This window comes from Adiantum capillus-veneris, chromosome 27, assembly GCF_014529385.1.
Source record: "Adiantum capillus-veneris isolate H3 chromosome 27, ASM1452938v2, whole genome shotgun sequence".
In the NCBI taxonomy this organism is placed as follows: Eukaryota; Viridiplantae; Streptophyta; class Polypodiopsida; order Polypodiales; family Pteridaceae; genus Adiantum; species Adiantum capillus-veneris.
This window is the reverse complement of record NC_140957.1, coordinates 26,847,300-26,866,486: the sequence shown is the minus strand read 5'-3', so window position 1 is coordinate 26,866,486 and position 19,187 is coordinate 26,847,300. Positions and strand designations below refer to the sequence as shown.

At 45.0% G+C, this 19,187-nt stretch overlaps 1 protein-coding gene and 2 pseudogenes across 2 annotated transcripts in view; 1 reads left to right on the top strand and 2 right to left on the bottom strand.

Annotated features, from left to right (window-relative positions):
• Positions 1-772: 772 nt before the first annotated feature.
• LOC147421679 (heat shock cognate 70 kDa protein-like) lies at positions 773-2,074 on the top strand (annotated as a pseudogene).
• A 689-nt stretch (positions 2,075-2,763) lies between these two features.
• LOC147421678 (pentatricopeptide repeat-containing protein At1g11290, chloroplastic-like) lies at positions 2,764-4,323 on the bottom strand (annotated as a pseudogene).
• Positions 4,324-8,934: 4,611 nt separating this feature from the next.
• The window catches only part of EMB2777 (Sas10/U3 ribonucleoprotein (Utp) family protein), a 91,701-nt gene continuing 81,448 nt past the window's right edge, over positions 8,935-19,187 (bottom strand). For both annotated transcript variants that reach the window (XM_086502584.1, XM_086502585.1), the window contains one exon: positions 8,935-9,866. The gene's annotated coding sequence lies outside the window, so the exon portion shown is untranslated. The remainder of the gene's footprint in view (positions 9,867-19,187) is intronic.

The following is a 19,187-nucleotide window of genomic DNA, read 5'->3' as shown; positions in this document are numbered from 1 at the left end:
ACTGCTGAACTTCTGTGAGTCCCGTGCTTTGAGCAATATAGCGAGCAAAAAACAACTCTAAAGATTCATCAATTTTGGGCCTCCAATAACCACTTTCCGTGTGCAAGGGACGCAACAGCCATCCATTAGAAACTAATAGCTCTAGTCAAAACATGCAACTTGAAGGCTCTCAAGGTGCGATCCCTCCAAAAAGATGCAGAAGTCAGACGGACAATATGTAGCACAGGGTTTTCATATGTTGCACCAGTTGCCGGCAACTAGATCGTGTGGATAGTCATCAAACGGACATGGCGTTGATGCAGGGGTGAAACAATAGCCTGGATCTGCTTGGCATCGCTAATAAGTCTCTTCCAAATCGCTTACAACCTCATCCCTTGAGAGAGAGACAGGCATTGACTGCTCCATGTTGTAACTCAAAAACATAAAATCTATAGCACACCGTTGTTGCGCACTAGACTCGGGTTGACCCGGCCACCTCACATCCCATAACCACGAGATCCGCTCGCCAAGATAAGGTTCAATTGAGCCTTTGCTCCACCATGGAAGTCCCTAAGTTGCCACGACATCTCCTATGAAGAGGACATTGGATTCATTTCTTTATTCGATGCTTAGGATTGAGCCAAGTGGCTTAATGCTGTGGGATTATTTGAAAAAAGCACCTTTGCTTACCAAGTAAAACATTCAAACCACGCCTTTTTTGTTGTACTAGTTAACATCCCTCAGAGTCAGCCACAGCAAAGGAAGGTTCTGCTAATCGACCTGGGTACCACAAACTCCTGTCGACCTGGGTACCACGTACTCTTGTGTAGGTGTGTGGCATCTGGATCGTGTGGAAATCAACATCAACGACCAAGGAAACCGAACCATGTCTTTCTAGGTGGCCTTCACTGAACTGCGCGCCTCTCCAAGTCGCCATGAATCCCATCAATACCGGTTTTGGTACGTTCTCATATCTTGATTTGATTTGATTTGATTTCTAGGATATGCATGATCTGTAGCTAGTATGCGCATGGATATGATTTTACAAGTTGTTGGTTGGATTTCCATGCATGATCTGTAGCTCTTTTACTTGTCATTCATTCAATCTTGCTCTGCTCTTAGACTCTTCCATGTTCGGGTGTATTACAATCACCTGGTACGTTTGTATTTTGTTGTTTCCATGTACCTATGTGCGGAAAGTAGTTTCTCATCGGAGGCTGCCGCACGTCCTGTAGCTCTTGCCCTAGCGGTGTATCAATAGTATTTGCTGGGGAAAATATATATCTAACTTGCTCTTTCTGTTGGTTTCTTTTACAGATGCCAAGCACCTCATTGGACGACAATACTCCAATCCTTATGTGCAGAGAGATGTGAAGCTATGGCCTTTCAAAGTAATTGTTGGCCTAGTGACAAGCCATTGATTGAGGTGCACTACAAGGGTGAAGAAAAGCAGTTTGTTGTAGAGGAAATATATTCTATGGTGTTGATAAAGATGAAAGAAATTGCTGAGGCGTTTTTGGGCGCCACAGTTACGAATGTCATGATTATGGTGTCTACATATTTCAATAATTCTCAAAGGCAAGTCACCAAGGATGCGGGTGTCATTCCCGGCTCGAATGTGATGAGAATCATCAATGAACCTACTGCTGCAGCGATTGCTTATGGTTTGGACAATTCCTGATTTTTCACCTTGGAGATGGCACCTTTGATGTCCCTCGTCTTACAATTGAAGAAGATATGTTTGAGGTGAAGGAGGTGAAGACCGGTAGACAAGGACGTTGAGCATCGCATAGTCAACCACCTCGTGCAGGACTTCAAGAGGAAGTACAAGGATATAACAAGCAATGCCAGGGCCCTGTGCAAGCTCAGGACAGCTTGTCAGAGGGCAAAGAGGGTATTTTCATTCGCCGCTCATACAACTATTGAAATCGACTCTCTCTATGAGGGTATAGACTTCTACTCCACTATCACAAGAGCCCAATTCGAGGAGCTGGGCATGGACCTGTTCCAAAAGTGCATGGAGCCAATGGAAAACTGTTTGCGAGATGAAAAAACTGGAGAAGACCCTTTTTTTCAAATCAGGCAACACTGCTAGAGATCCAGGGCATCGGAGCAGTTGAATATACTAGCTGGCCTAATGCTGGGGCAGCGCAGGGCTTCCTGTCCCTGCACATTCAGCATACATGTTGACCAAGGTAGTGCCAAGTTTTTTTTCCAACAGATCCTGACTTACAATATCTTCATGAGTTCTTTTGTCCATCTTAGCGTCTTTCAAGTTGCCACATGACTTCAAGATGTAAGCATAGGTTATTGCATCTGGAGAGATGCACTCGCTTTGTATCAACTGAAACATCCCATAGCTTCTTGGCCCCCCTCCTATTTAGCATATCCTGCAATCAGTGCATTCTTAGAGTTAACATTCCGCAAAGGCAACTCCTCAAGAACCTTTTGTACTTTTTTGAAGCACACCACATCTGGCATACATGTCGATCAAGGCAGTGCCAAGCACGCAGCTTGTCTCACAATATCATCATTTCCCATCTCACAATGTCATCATTGCCCATATTGGAGTCCTGTGTAGGGCCACATGCCTTCAAGATGCAAGCATAGGTGATTACACCTGGAGAAACGCCCTGGTTTTGCATCCACTAAAAACAGCCCAAAGCTTCGCAATCAATGCGTTCCACGACACGACATTTTAGATAGGAAGCTCGTCAAGCATTTTCTAAGCCATCTGAAATATTTGGCATACATGTCAACCAAGCAACAACATCTTGTGTAATGTCACATGCCTTTAAGATGCAAGTGTACATAGGTGATTGCATCTGGAGAGATCCCATCTCTTTGCATCTACTGAAAACAGCCCAGAGTTTCCTAGCCCTGTCCCTGTTGGGCAAATCCCACAATCAATACACTCCAAGAGACAACATTCCAAGACATTAGATATTAGTCTTGCGTGACACCACTAGATAGCATGAAATGGAAAAAATTTAGTGCTTCCTTCTCATGTCCATTCTCTATCAATACAGACAAGGATGCGATGTTTTGAGCAAAAAAACTATCCAAAGCAGTCATTGCCTTCCAAAGGTCCCCGCATCTTCCATACATGCTGACAACTGAAGCTTGAATAAAAGTGTCAAGTTGGTACCAAAGATAAAAGAGAACCTTTGGAAGCAATTCATGCAAGAACATGCATCGAGGACAGAGGCATAAGTGATATCATCAGGATAAACCCTTGGTTCTGCATGGAATGAAAATACTCCAATGCATCCTCAATGTGATTGTTACTAATAAGAGATGCTATCACCATATTCCACGCAACCACATCCATAGAAACCATTCCCCAGAAGATCTTTTCTGCACTACATAAAGCCTTGCACTTGCCATACATGTGTATAAGAGCAATTTCAACCATGCTTTCACTGCAAACACAATCGACCACAATGGTGTTGGATTGATTGCCCTTCTTCCAAGGCCTGCAAACTTGGACAAGCATTAATAGCAGGTACAAAGGCCATGTTATTGGGTCCAACTCCTGCACCTTGCATACCATCATACAAACGAAGGGCTTCATAATATTTCTCATTGTGATAAAGAGCAACAACCATGGAAGTCCAAGACACCATATCTTGGAATGGCATACTTTCAAAAACAACCCCAGCAAGATAAAGGCTCACACATTTCCATACATGTTGAGAAGCACGTTTTCTAATGTACAGTCTGGCAAAAACCCACTCCCATTAACAATGGCATGAATCCTTTGTCCCTCTTAAACGAAGCAGTGCCCTACACAAGCTTCGACATCACCTAAAAGAAAAACGCTCGCTGGTTCAATCCCCTCAGTCAGCATGCTTTTCAAGAGAGAAAGAGCAGCTGGTTATGACCGTTTTGAGTATAAGATGTCATCTGAGCACAGATAGGCATGCAATCAAAAACATTAGCTGCATAGAGCACTTGTCCACATTTCCCATACATGTTTATAAGCGTAGTTCCACATATAATGTCAGATTCAAATTGCTCAGCTACTATAGAGGCATGCACCGCAATTCCCTCTTTCAAAAGTGCCAGATAGGAGCATGCATTCAGAACACAAACAAATGTGATCTTGTCTGGCTTGATGGATCCTGACACCAGCCCTTTTCTCTGTATCTCAACCGTCTCCTTCTTCCCTTCATCCAACCGGCCGTTGGCCCTTCTCCAGGATGTGACAGATTCATCGTCTCTTTGCTCTCGGCGAGGTCAACATCAGCTACATACAGACAAACCCCTCTTCTGACACAAGCATGCGGTGGGTTCTGTAGTACTGTACCCTCGGCCTCACCTGTTGCATCGCCTGTTCACCATCGTTTCGAAGGATGTCTCGCTTAAAGTTAAATTGCATTCTCGTCTGCTTTTCTACGAACAGCCGAGATTTCAATCATCGGATGGTTGAATTTGAGCCAAGTGGCTCACTCCACGATCCAGAAAGTGAAAAAGTTCATTAGGCTCACCAACTAATAAAAATGGCCAGCATCTAAGGCCTCCATGTGCATGAGAGAGAGAGAGAGTCTCGAATTGTGAGTATGGCTATTTTAGAGAGAGAGAGAGAGAGAGAGAGAGAGAGAGAGTATGGGGCAGTGCAATAAGTGAGGGAGAAGGAGGGGCTGGAGATGGGCGAGGGCTTGGAGAAGCAGGGCTGGCACTAGCGCCATGTTGGGAAGGGGATATGTAGGCCTCGTTTAGGTTTGTAGAGGGAAAGCAGCGACAGAAGTCTGTCCACAAGACATGGAATGATGAGGGAGGAGGAAGATGTAGACATCTTTTTTTTTTTGGGTTTTTTTTTTGGGGGGGGGGGGGGGGGGGGGGGGAGGGGGGTTTCCTTTTTTCTAGGGTTATAGACTCAAGCCGTTGTCAATAATAGGGGCCTGTTCCCTTTGTTCCTTGGATTTTTCTTGCTTGTAAACTCTCCTTTTCATTAGGTCTAGAGACCTATCAAGCCCCATCACATCTTTTAAGTCAGTGGATCGGGGACATCTCAAAGCCACTCCTACTGTGCTAACCTCATATGTTTCACGATACCAAATTAAGTGTCCAATCTTAATCTGAAGGCCTTGCAAAAATAACAAATTACATTTTTGATTCGTTTTTGAGGGGGCGGAAATATTTTTTTGAGTGTGTTTTTGGTTTGCGGCCGGCAGAAGTTGATGCCTAGCATCACAGATGTGAAAAATTGAGACGACGTGTGATGCAAATAATAACGATAACTATTAAATACAACATATATATAAATCTTTACCTTTTCCCAACACAAATACACAAAAAAATTATGATTTGTAAGCTCCCAAATATGAAAACAGTTAACAAACACATGGGGACTTCCTAAAAACTCAGCAACAAAACTACTTAAAATGAGACCACATTGTTCCATCCATAAGTCACAAAGTTTATTGCCATACCACTTGGAAATTTATTCACGTCCTGTCACTCCATTCTTACTCCAAATTAAAACATTTTCTTGAAAAAAATATCGAATTGTCAAATATCAGGTTGCCAAGTTGCACCATTAACTTACATATGGAATTGCTCTCTAATTACCATTTTTGTGGACACGTCTCTCATGTATAGCAATTGAATAGAAATGCATTGAACGTGAGGGAGTCTTGATTTTTTACACAAGTAGGTATGTTCAATTTTGCACGTTTCTTCTATCGAGAATCTAGAAAGATGCCCTTTGGATGAAAGCTAAATCAAGTGAAGAGAAGAGGGCGCCCGGGGGACGAGGGAGGGAGATATATGTGAGAAGGGGGGAGGGGCAGTTGTGTGGTCCACAGCGGTGGAGGCGAGGGGAGAGGCACTACGTGGGAACGAGGAAGGGGGAACTTTTGCTTTTGCAAATGGGAGAGTCAAGAATCTTGGCACTTAATTAATTAATGAATTGGAGTATAATCTTTATCATTAGACATACAAGCATTAATTTATTAGCCTGCTATATTCCGTGCCGAAGTTTTCGCCATAAGGAAAAGTGATGGTGGCTCTGTTTCCCACGCGCAATCCCCTGGCTGTGCAGTCGAGCCCAGGACACAGGTCCCCGAGTACTGCGTTCAGTGGGCTGGTGTGCGTGCAGTGCAAATCTGTGACAGCAAAGACAAGGAGACCCTGTATTTGATTCAACGCTGCCTTCAGTGGGGTGGTCTGCGTGCAGTGCAAGTGTCTCAGCATCCCACGAGCCCGCTGTGCCAGAGCGTCCACCCTCTCCCCGTTCCAGAGTCCCGCCCTGCCTGTTCCACTACCCGTGTGCCCACCATCAATCGGTACACGCCATCGCCCATTCGCGTCTACATGGGGTGGGATGCACCGAGGCCAACACACCGACCTGCAAACGTGCTCCTGCTGCTGCGGCACTCTCGCCTCCACAGCTCCCGCGCTCCCTATTTCGACATGCCAAGTCCACCTGCTTTTCGTATAATGCTCCTCTCTCCCCTGTCGTCAGCTAGCAGCACCTCCTCGCGTCGCTCCACACCTACCACCTGCCTCCAGGTTGAGCGAACCCTCGATTCACCTCCCTCACACCTCGACACTTGCGGCTTGACTGCTCGATGATATCACACTCCAAATATCTGTCTCTGCCTGGTGTCTCTCTGTTCCACGCGCCCTGCGCTGACATCCCGCATGCAACGTCAAAAAACATGAGCATCTTCGTAGATTCGCAATAATGTGTCCTGGTTGCAAAATCGCGGCAACATACTTGGTAGGAGATTCTAGTCGAAACATTCATTTAAAAGTACATAAATTTACTTTCTCGCCAACATTTCATGCTATGCCAAAAACTAATGGGAGCAACATTATATGCTCTATGAAAAGGATGAAAATAAGAAGAACCAAGCTCGCTTGTGGCTGAAGAGATGGGTTGCCCATCAGTGGAGATGCAAGAGAAACCACGCTCGCTTTTCGGATCTTATGTTGGTGAGTTTAGCAAAGAGACTCGGAACCTCTCAAAGGAGATGCAAGATAAACCAGAGTCGGTTGATAATCTCGCCGTGGAGGCTCGGACGTCCTATATGTCGAGCATGCCTGTCTTTGAATGCAGATGGAGCTCAGGAACAGAAATAAGACCTCATCAACCACATTGTCAAGATCTCAGAGTTATACAGCCAACACTGTTAATTCGCTTAGACAGAAGAAGAAGAAACAGTGATTCTAATGCCTCCCATTTCGGCAATAAGTTTCCCGTGCACTCATTTGGCGGTCAAGGGGTGTGCTTTGGCACCGCTATCTCCTTCGTGGCAACCCCAAGCCAATATTAGTCCCACTATGCTGATGGCAATTACAAGGTGAAGCCCTTTGACAACCCATGTATATGGGGTTTGCGTGGTTAGGATGTTTGTAGACGCCATGGCTCAGACGGAGCATGGCTTGCATTGTAAATTTTTTGGTTTTTAGTTTATACATACACTCCCTATTGTGAGTCTGGCCAAAAAAAAAAAACCTCCATGTCAATTCTATTTTGGCAAGGGGAAATAAGTTTTTAAACATGCACATTTTTCTCCCTCTCCCTCTACCCCCCCCCCCCCCCCCCCCCCCCCACACACACACACATTACACAGACACACATAGACTATAGAATTTTTTTAAGCTCCTCCTCGCGGAAATTCCAAAGAGATTAACACACACACTCAAATTAGAAGGAGTAAAGAGCACTTCTAGCTCTTTCCACCCACCTCTCCTCTTTAGACTACCCATGACCGGTCTCCTCTATGTTTGGGCATTTCACAATATGTTGTGCTTGTCCAATCACTTTATCTCTCAATGTGGTCAAGAGTGTAACTCATTTGCACATTACCAAAATGCAAAATGACCATGTTACTTTGCGCAGAGAGAGAGAGAGAGAAAAAATGAAATGAAATGAAATGTTATATTAACGTCTGCAAAAGGCCAAAGTGACCTATGAGACCAAAAAGTTACAATGCGGTGTATCTGATACAAAGTCAGATTAACAAAATAAATTAAACTAGGATAACAAAATATAAATACTGCAAGATCCTAAACTAAGCAGTACAATGTGAAGACAATATGGGAGGGGAGTAGAGATCTATCTTCATAGAGATCCATCTGCATCTACACTCTGTGGACGATGAAAGAGTATGGCTCGAATCCTTTGCTATAGCCTCCTTCGAAATTGTGTAGCTCCTCTTCTCCATCGGGGTCGTCTAGATCTCCCTAACTCCAATGCTCGGTCTATGAGAATACCAGTCGCGCAAGTAGACCTCTCCACAGTTGGCTGCTCCTCTGTATGTTCTTCTGGGTGTACAATATCCAGTGTAAAGAAATCTGTGATCTGTCTCTGGGGTTGTCTCTATTTAGCTCTCCTCATTAAAGTTTCTCTATGCCTGTGTAACTCAAGTAGATATAGCCCAAGACATCTTTGATCCTCATAACTCATGACCCTAGATAGAGGCCCAAAACCTTCTCTGAATAGACAATGAAAACGACCTCATATCTCATAGTACACTGTGCAATGACATATGTAATGTACTTCTGTCTCTGGCTCTAGATGGCATAAGCGGCATATTCTGCTATCTGTTGGTGTCCCTCTGAATCTGCCAGTCTCAATCTCGGGTTGATGTGAAGACGTGCATATCTGGCCAATGGCACAATGCAAACCATGAGAAAGATTCGTGTCTATATAGCTAGGTCGAATCACAAACCCATCCCCCATGAGGTGGAGAAGATGCTCTCTGTAGAAAGCCATCTTTGTGCCCAACTTCTGTAACGACTCTATCCGAGAGAGATGGAGAGATCGAGAGCCTTTCATAAGCACTTGCTTGCACATAAACATAATGCCACATTTGATTTGTCTACATACAATCTACCACATGCCTTGTGGCTGCCCTTTCTTTATCATTATTCTTCAAAGAACCCACCATTAACATGGGTTGGCTGCTCTCAAGAACTTAACAAACGGTTATTTCATTCATGGATATTGCAATATAATAGCCTCATCTCTTTTTTTTTTTTTTTGCAATCGTGAGTAGTATACTAACAGAACCAAAAAATTTACAAAGACAAGCCATGCTCGGACCGAGCCATGACATCATAAACTACCATGAGCAATATCCAACCGACCATACATTGGCTAGCAAGGGTGCAACCCTCAAAAAAACCTAACTGAAAACTAGCCAGAACACGGGGGGCCAACCCCAAAGCACAGGACAGAGTATCAGAAAGCAAGCTGAACAGGCGGGGCCCATCGTCCCCATCACCAGCAGTGCAAACTTTAGGTGCCACCATGACAGCGCCTCTGCCACCAGCAAACCGCATGCCTCGAGAATGCCACCAAATAAAGCCAAAAGTAGAACGTAGTAGACTTCAATCATGCCGCAGCAAAAAGAAACCAGACACCGCATGCAGGTGCCACCGATGCGAAACCAACAGAAGCCACCAAGGACCGGCCATCACAGTCGACATCCCCAAGAAAATCTTTCCCAACGCGTTATAGGTGAGCCATCATCCATGCACCCTCGGAAAGTCGGGAGGGTTAGCATCCAGAGCGAACTCCTCCGTTAACATCAATTGCAACACATGTATCTCCTTAATGGGATCGCAGAACATGAGCAAAATAGTCCATCTAGCCACTGCAACGTGAGGGCAATAATGTCAACTAGAACACATTGCATCTCCTTAATGGGAACCCATAACATGAGCAAAACATCCATCTAGCCACTACATCATGAAGGCAAATATGCCAGCTGCAACGCAATGCTCAATAAAAGTTTGCCAAAAACTATAGCATGTTTCCAGTCTTCCTTGCTCAGGTTTGATATTGCCAGCAAATTTCTCATCCTCCTGTGCCAGCAATTGCTCTGCCAACCACCACCATCAAAGTAGGCCAGTAGACCCCAAGAGTAAACCTGCAATACACACAACATTGTTCAGCTCAAAAAGGGAGGGGAGGGGCTGTAGCCTGTAGAGGTTAGAGCCATTACTTAAAAACAATTTCATAATATCACACTTTGACATTAAAATAATGTCTTAAAAAGCAGTTTCCAGAGCAACACAATTGAGCACCTCACCTACTCTACATTCTTATACAACATATGAATCCCAGGTCATTGTCCTTGGCTTCTGAGATAGGATGTGTGTGTGTGTGTGTGTGTGTGTGTGTGTGTGTGTGTGTGTGTGAGAGAGAGAGAGAGAGAGAGAGAAGAAGAAGATTGTTTTAACGTCGTAGGAAACTATCCCAAGAGACCTTATAGATCTAGCCGACGAGGAGTTGAACTCAAGACCTGTTATTCAAGAGAGAGAGAGAGAGTCTGCTGAGCGGAGACACAAAGAGGATGCATATGGCTGCCCAATGCCAACCCTCACAATGGGAAATGGGCACGGAGGAGGAGGAAGAAGAGAGCATGAGATGCTACCACTTACCATTAGCATCCTGGGTAAGGGAATGTGCATGCAGCAGCATACTTGTAGCTCGTCATGTGGCAGGAGACTCCCTTGGGGCCACAACCCACAAGTAATGGGACCAAGGTTTCAAACATTCAAGAGGCTACGTGAATTCAATGTTGAGGAGCCACTGCATTGCTAGCTGAGTCCGTACATCGAGGCCCCCATAGAGAGAGTGTCACAAAGTGATGACGTGGCGGACAACAGAAACCCTAAAATTCCTGCAAAGCCTAATTTCTGCCAGAAACCCTAAAATTCCGGAAATCGCGGTGGCTTTTTTTTTTTTTTTTTTTTGAGTGACGCGAATTTTGCTTTTTTTTATAAAAAAAAAGAGAAAAGACTCTAAGAGAGAGAGAGAACTGATGCTTTTTATTTTAAAAGCTTTTGGGGCTCTGCTTTTGGGCATCCCTTGTATCTTTAAATAAGTGGTGAGGGCTTCACTTCTCAGAGCATCTGGACGCAGAGTCTGAGAGTGAAACCCTAGCCACTCTCTTGTACTTTGATGTGATTAATATAAAAAGAAATACCGAAAGGGGCGCCAGTCTTTGGGGCCAATATCTCTAGGCACGGAACTCCGCCGGGCCAGTGCAAATCTATTGTGATCTGTGAATTGTTTTGAAGTGGTTATTTGGTGCTGTCGCGGTTGATTCTTGACTTGGAGTGTCCAAGTCTGTTACAGTGGTATCAGAGCACGGCCGATTTCTCTTCTACGAGAAATCCGATCCCCAATTTTTTTTCCGCAGCACCTATGGCTTCACGCAAGGATCAGTCGACTCCCTCTGCATCTGGAGATGCGGGCAGGGATCACAACGAAGATTCTGGCAGAGAGTATGGCCCGCCTCGGCCTACTCAGGCGGAGTGGCGAGAGATGGAGCGTCGCCAGTTGATCGGTGATGCAACGAAGATGATGCTCAATTTTGCGAAGGACCCGAAATTGGCAAAATATATGAGCGAGACTTCTTTTCAGGAAGTGCATGCACAGTGGCAGAAAACCACTACACCACCCCCAAAATCTGCTTTCAAGAAACCTTTTGCTCACAAGAAATATTCAGAGAAGGAATTACAAGAGGTGGTTGATGAACGGATTGCTAAGCTTTTTGACGCGCAAAAGAAAGCCAAAAAAGCACGGCAAAAAGCAAAAGAAAAGCACCGACTTCCCGGGATATTTGGGTTGTCAGTCGACTTTTGACAAGGCAAAGAAACAGAAGAAGCGTGTTCGATTTGAAGGAGTACCCAGTTCTTCTTCTTCTTCTAGCTCTTCAGATTCGAGCAAAGAAGACAGGAAAAGCAAAAAGCGAAGCAAGAAACAACGCTTCGGAAAGGGCAAGAAAAAGGCAAGGAAGTCTAAGTCTCGCACAGTGAGTGACACTTCTAGAGGACTCGTCTACGGACAGTTCAGACTCTTAACAACGGAAACTTTTATGCGAACAAGAAGAATTTTTACAAAGCCAACTAGTATGACTTTCTCGAAGATAAAAGCAAGAAAGTGCACGAGTTTAAGGAAGGTGGCCAAGCACTTAAGTTTAATACTTTTTCGGGATACTCCGATGCTTCGAAGGCTTTGTCTTTTATACAGCAGTTTGACATCGCTTTCGCGGGAGGACGCTATTCAGAGCACTCTAAAATTCGGAGAGCTGCCTCTTATTTTAAGGGGAATGCTCGTACTTGGTGGTCCACGCTTCTTTTAAACAAGACTGCGCCAGTTAAATGGCTGAAATTTAAAAAGCTTTTTATTTCTGCTTGGTTGACGCAAGAATATGAACGAGATATACGAGCTGCTTGGAACCATCTTCGGATGACCAAGAAAGATGCAATCAATGCTTATTGTGAAAGATTCTGGAGCTCTTTTCTACCTGCCTCTTCATTCAAGAAGATCTTGTTCAGAGAACAGATTAAGCGGCTTACCTTGGGTCTACCTAGAGAGATCCGAGATCACTGCTTGGAACAAAAGTCAGCTTCTATTCAGGAGTTGATGAGTAATGCGAAGCGGGGCTTTGCCATTCACTCTGGCAGTCTGACCTACCCCACAGATGAGGCCATGACACAACGAGCCGAACAGACTTCTGGGAATGAAAGTAGAAAGAAAAAGAGCAACCCAGAGAAAAAGGATGCACGACCCAAGCTTACTCCTGAGGAGAGAGCTCGCTTCATCAAAGAGGGGAAGTGCTTTGGATGCGGGGAACAGGGACATATCTCCGCGAAGTGCCCTAATAAGGCACAGAAAGAACAGAATGATAAAGAACGACGAGAGCAGCTGAGGAACGTGGCAGAAAAGGCAGATAGAAAAGCAGAACTGGTACCACATGGAGTGGGACTTGCACCGAATCAAATGAATGAAAGTACAAACTTTGCCGCTTTTTGGGGCAAAGTGAAGGATCAGGAAGCTCTTTTGAAGGAGCCAAGGCCAACTTCTTTTCACTTGGAATTGGCGGCTCGATTTGGAATTACGCCCGACAGACTGACGCCACAGGCAGAGGTAGTTCGACTGGCACCCGGATGGGATGTTGCCATTACACCGAGCATTGGCAAACTTCTGTTGCAATGACAGGGGTGTTCAGGGCACGCGAGTGACGTTCTACTCAGGATCCCTTGGTACCACAAGAACTACGCCGTGGTTGACTACCGGGCCGAGAAAGCGACTTTGATAAATGAAGGGCTTAGGGATTGTACTTGATGAACTTCAGTGTCTTACTCATTCTTTTGGGAGAGAACTAAACGATGGATAAACATTGAATATGTTTTGACCTAATCAAAAGAACGCCAAGATTTTTCTCCACACTCATGCTGATTGCTTTTCAGAGGGCCTCAAGATCAGACCATTGATCTGATACCTGGAAGCACGCCACCGAATCGGCCACCTTACCGTGTGAGCCGAGTACAGAATGAAAAGATTATGAACCCAGTGAAAGACCTCTTGGAAAAGGGTCTTGTCAAGCCTAGGACTTCACCGTATTGCTCTCCAATGTTGTTGGTTTTGAAGAAAGACGGATCTTGGAGAATGTGCATCGATTATACAGCTCTCAACAAAATCACCATCAAGAACAGATTTCCAATTCCTACGATCGATGATATACTCGACAGGTTACAGGGATCCTCGTGCTTTAGCAGGATTGACTTGAAGAGTGGATATCATCAGATCAGGATCGCGCCGGGAGACGTCTACAAGACAGCTTTTCGGACGACTTTTGGGTTATTTGAGTTTTTGGTGATGCCTTTTGGCTTAACCAATGCTCCTGCGACATTTAACAGGATGATGGACATGATTTTTTTCGAGAGTACAGGCTATTTGTTGGCACTTTCTTTGACGACATCATTGTTTTCTCCAAGAATGAGGTAGAACACAGAGATCATCTGCTTCAGGTCTTTCAGGCATTACGAGATCACAAGTTAGTGATTAATGCAAAGAAAAGTGAATTTTTCCTACCAGAGATACACTTTTTGGGGCACATTGTGTCAGCAGCAGCAGGAGTGCAAATGGATCCGGCCAAGATAGAGACTATCCGTGATTGGCCCGATTTGAGGAATGTCCATGAAGTTAGAAGCTTCTTGGGACTGTGTTCGTACTACAAGCGGTTCATACAAAAGTTTGCAGAGGTTGCCTCCCCTTTGCATATCTTGACATAGAAAGGAGTACCTTTCTCATGGGGATCCACAGAGGTGACTGCCTTTCAGACATTGAAAGAGAAATTGACTGCAGGACCAAATTTGACTTTGCCGGACTTGCAGAAGTCATTTGAAATATTTTGTGATGCTTATGGTCGTAGTCTGGGTGCGGTCTTGATGCAAGAAGGCCATGTCATTGCTTACGAGAGCCGATTGTTCTCTAGGCCGGAGATGACAGCACAGATATATGAGAAAGAGCTTTTGGCAGTGATCCATGCTCTTACTCAGTGGCGGCACTACCTACTCGGAGCGGATTTTACTGTCTTTACAGACCGTCAGAGTTTGCGCTACTTCTTGTCACAGAAGCAGCTTTCGGAAAAGCAGATGCGGTGGGCGAACATCTTGTCACAGTTTCACTTCCAGATTGTCCATGTGCAGGGACAGAAGAATGTGATGGCAGATGCTTTGTCTCGGAAACCGTTGGTTCTGGCTATTCCCGCGATACATCATAGGAGCTTCGAGGATATGGTCGATCAGTATGCCACAGATACAAATTTTGCAGATATTTTCACACGGCTACGGGATGGGGAGACACTAGCTGGATACTCCCTTCGGGAAGGCTACTTGATGAAAAAGACTATGTTGTGCGTTACACAAGCGTTGAGGGAGAAGGTTATGACTGAATACCACTGTCCACCTTTTACGGGTCACCACGGCATTGCTACCACCATGAAAGGGGTAGAGAGATATTTCTTTTGGCCGAGTCTCAAGAAAGATGTGGAAGTGTTTGTGCACAGTTGCTTGGTATGCCAGAAGGTCAAGTTTGACAGGCATAAAGCACACGGATTGTTACAGGCTTTACCCATACCCACCCGCCCCTGGGAAAGTATAGAGATGGATTTCATTTTTGATCTCCAGAGAACACAGAGTGGTCACGATGGTATCTGGACTGTTATTGACAGATTTAGCAAACAGGCTCATTTCATTCCAGTGAAGAAAACAGTCAAGCCGGATCACTTAGCGAGACTGTTGGTGGCCCAGATTTTTAGATTACATGGCATGCCTGAGACAATTGTCTCCGACAGAGACCCCAGATTTACGAGTTTGTTTTGGAAGGCAATTTGGGAGAACATTGACACGCGGTTGCAGTTCTCGTCATCGTTCCACCCGCAAACTGATGTGCAATCCGAGATTGCCAATTCAGTGGTTCTAGATTTATTGAAGTCTTATATCTCAGATCAGAAGACTCAATGGGAAAGATATTTACCTTTGGTGGAATTTGCCTACAATAACACGATACACTCGTCGACGGGGAAGGCGCCATTTGAGATTGTTGAAGGTGCTGCGAAGGTTCCACCCTTCCTGAGCACGAAAGATAAGATCTTTGAAGCGGATGAATATACGCAAGATCTGGATACGGCTTTTGCCAAGGTTCGCGAGACTTTGCAGAAGTCTCAAGAACGACAGAAAAAGGCAGCGGATCTCCATCGTCGCGACATGAAATTGAAGGAGGATGATTGGGTGCTCTTACGTTTTGAGAAGGCACGCCTACGAAAGAAAAAGGGAAAGGAGAGGCTTTTTCCAAAGCTTAGTATGCGATACTACGGCCCTTTCCAGATTACTGAAAAGATAAATGAAGTCTCCTTCCGACTGAAACTGCCAGATACTTGGAGGATTCACAATGCATTGCATGTGAGTCTCTTGAAACCTGTTAAGGGTGAGATGTGCCTGATGATGGGGAGCCTGATGAGCAACCCGAAGTGGAAGAAAACGAGGAGATCCTTGTTCCTGAACAGATTTTGGCACATACGGATACGAAGAAAGGTAAAGTCCGAAGGCGGTTCTTGGTTAAGTTCAAGAACTTTCCTGCATTCCATCAGGGGGATTTTTCAGTGCATTAAACCTATTTTCCCTATTTTTGACATTTTTCACTTATTTATTAAGTGACTTTTATTGGGAACTAGGTAGGGCAATTTTGCTAAGATAATATATAAGCAAACCAAAGCTAGCACTTTCTGGCAGAAGAGGCAGCAGGAGCACACGATCAACAAGCAACTTCTCAGCAGAACCCCCAAGAGGCCTAGCGTTTTTGCATCACAGCAAAAGGCTTGCGTTTTTAGACCAGATCAGCAAGCGTTTTTGCATTGGCAACAACTTGGCGACAACAAGAAGCAGAAGACTCTTAGCATTAGCAGATTTGCGCAGCGACAGCAGATCAGCCCTAGCGTTAGAAGATTTCCACCGCAAGTCAGATTTTCAGCCCTAGCGTTTTTGCATCTGCCAGGCATTTCAGCGTTTTGCAGATCTACTGCGACGGAACCAACACAAGCATCAGCGTTTTCAGTTTTCAGCACGTCGTCGTCGTCGTCGCCATCGACATCGTCACCGACATAGAGTCAAAATTCAGCAGATAAAGATTTGCAGATTTCACCCCTTAGCATTCTCACATTTCAGCCCGTCTCGTCGTCCTCATCGTCGGCAAGTCCAAGCATTGTGGAGATTTGTGCAATCATAAGTAGACCGCTCTCGCCATAGAGAGTGGGGCCTTCGGAGGAGGGTTTGACAACATTCTCTCTCTATCTCTCAGTCTGAGACCTTCATTCACAGTGTCTATTCTCTTTGTTTGTGTCCATTGCACTCTCTCACTACAGGAACGGAAGGCTCTCCCTTCCGTAGGTAAAAGGTATCTTGAGCACAGTTCGGAGCACTCATCTTAAGCAAAGTTCAACATTCACTTCTGCTCCACCTTACACTTAGAGTAGATGCATATCCTCTGGCTGCACACAGTATGATCATCAGATTACCATCAGAACCCATCAGGAGCAATTTTACAGTGCATATACCTATTTTTGACATTTTTCACTTATTATTTTTAAGTGACTTTTGTTGGAAACTAGGTAGGGAAAAATTAGCAAGCAAGTATATAAGAAAACCCAACGCTCGCACTTTCTGGCAGAAGAGGTAGCAAGGACCTGACATCCAACAGTGCACCTTCTCAGCAAGACCGACCCCCCCCCCCCCCGGGGCGGATGACCTAGTGTTTTCAGCCAGCGTTTTCTTCCATTGCAGATCAGCCCTAGCGTTTTGCATTTGCAGGCAACCGGCGACATCAGGACTCATCAGATCATTAGCGTTTTTGCAGCAGAACACACATCAGCCCTAGCGTTTTAGGATCAGCCTAACATCTCAGCGTTTTGCAGATTCACTGCGACGGAACCACCATAAGCACCAGCGTTTTCAGTTCTCAGCACCTAGACTCCACAGTAGAACCCCCGAACCTCGCAGATCCTCGCCGCACAATCAGATCCAACGTAGTTTGTAGATTCAGCCCGAAAAACGCAGATTTCAGCATCTGCATTTTCAACGCGTCGTCGTCGCATCGTCGTCATCAACATTGTCACCGACATAGAGTCAGAATTCAATAGATAAAGATTTGCAGATTTCAGCCATTAGCGTTTTCAGATTTCAACCCATCTCGTTGTCGTCCTCATCGTTGTCGACATCATTGGCAAGTCCAAAGCATTGTGCAATCAATAGTAGACCGCTCTCGCCATAGAGAGTGGGGCCTTCGGAGAAGGGTTTGACAACATTCTGGTGTCGTATTCTTCTCTCTCTATCTCTCAGTCTCATGCACCTTCATTCACAGTGTTCACCACTTTGCTTGTGTCCATTGCACTTTCTCACTAAAGGAACGGAAGGCTCTCCCTTCCGTAAGTAAAAGGAACCCTTGAGCACAGTTCGAAGCACTCATCTTGAGCAAAGTTCAACATTCACTTCCGCTGCACCTTACAGGGGTATGTCGCGAGGACGTGGCAACTCCTAACCTTAGTTGTTGGTTTCTTTCCGATGATTTTCATTTAATTTTTAAGACCCTCTTTTTAAAGTTGCAAATAGCCGGACATTGAATGGCCGGTGTGAAACGGTAGTTTCACTCGCACACGGGATATTGGTCGGCAATGGAATTCCAGTAGTAAAAGGGTGTCTAGGCTCAATTCAAAGTCATTTAGGTCCCCTCGCCACACTTCAAAAGTTGGTGGATACTAGGAAACTAACTCAAATGAGGCACAATGCCAAGGTGGGCTCACCCAGAGAAAATTACATGAGAACTGGGCTACATTGCATTTTTAGATGTGGTCCCGGTGGTGAAAGATGGTCAAATGACCAGTGAGAGTCTAAAATTTAGGAAACTGCTATTTTGGGCCAGAAATTTTTTTTGTGTCATTAGCTTCAGAATGACAAGGGGAACATTTCATTACTCTGCTGCAAAGTCAACCGATGCACCAGTTGAGAGATTTTTAAGCGCAAAGCCCAATGTGGAGAAATTGCATGCATGAGTGCCAAGTGGCACTTTTTGGCCAATTTACCAAAAATGTGAAGGGGGGGCGAGTAGAAATCAGCAAGGGGACGCATTTTTCATCTCCTCTCTCACAGTTTAAGAGCTATTGTGTGCAAGCTTTCCCTCTCATGTACAGAGTAGTGCAAGAAGTGACTACACTGCTCTCTCTCCCCCCTACGTGCAGTAACGTGATGCCCCACAAGAGGGCTCTTCATTTGACCTATGTACAGTTGTGTGGTCTTATGCTTCTGTACGGAGGCAAGAGCCTCTTTAAGCAGGAACAAGAGTAGCTAATTGTTACTCCAAAAGCAGGCACCAGTGAGGTTGATAACCTCACCTTACAAGTTCATTTTCAGCGCTGGTTATGCGCGGTTTTTGGACTGTTTTGCAGCCGTATGGATGCCAGAAGCATTGGGAACAATGCCCCACTGTTAGAGGACAATTCCGGGACTGTTTAGGGCTGAAAACAGGGTAAAAATCAGTAAATACAGCCAACTGTAATTGCTGTTTTTTGGCTGAAAACAGAGGGTTTATGTCTTTGGAAGTGAGTTCCAACAGGGGGATTTGTTCAGGGCAGCCGTTATGCTGCCGAAATTTTGCCAGAATAGGTGTGATCTAGTTGGATACGGGTGAAGATCCCCAGGATTCTAGGTTTGTAACTTTACCCTCTAAAGGAATAAAGAAATACCAAAAGGGGTGCCAGTTTTTGGGGCCTAGGCCATCATACCCACTCTATGTCTTCAGGAGATCAAAAATGAAATACATTGCAATACTTTCCCAGGGGCAGTTTGGAATGGGTAAAGGCTGTAGTAATCCTTGTGCCTTATGCCTGTCAAACTTGACCTTC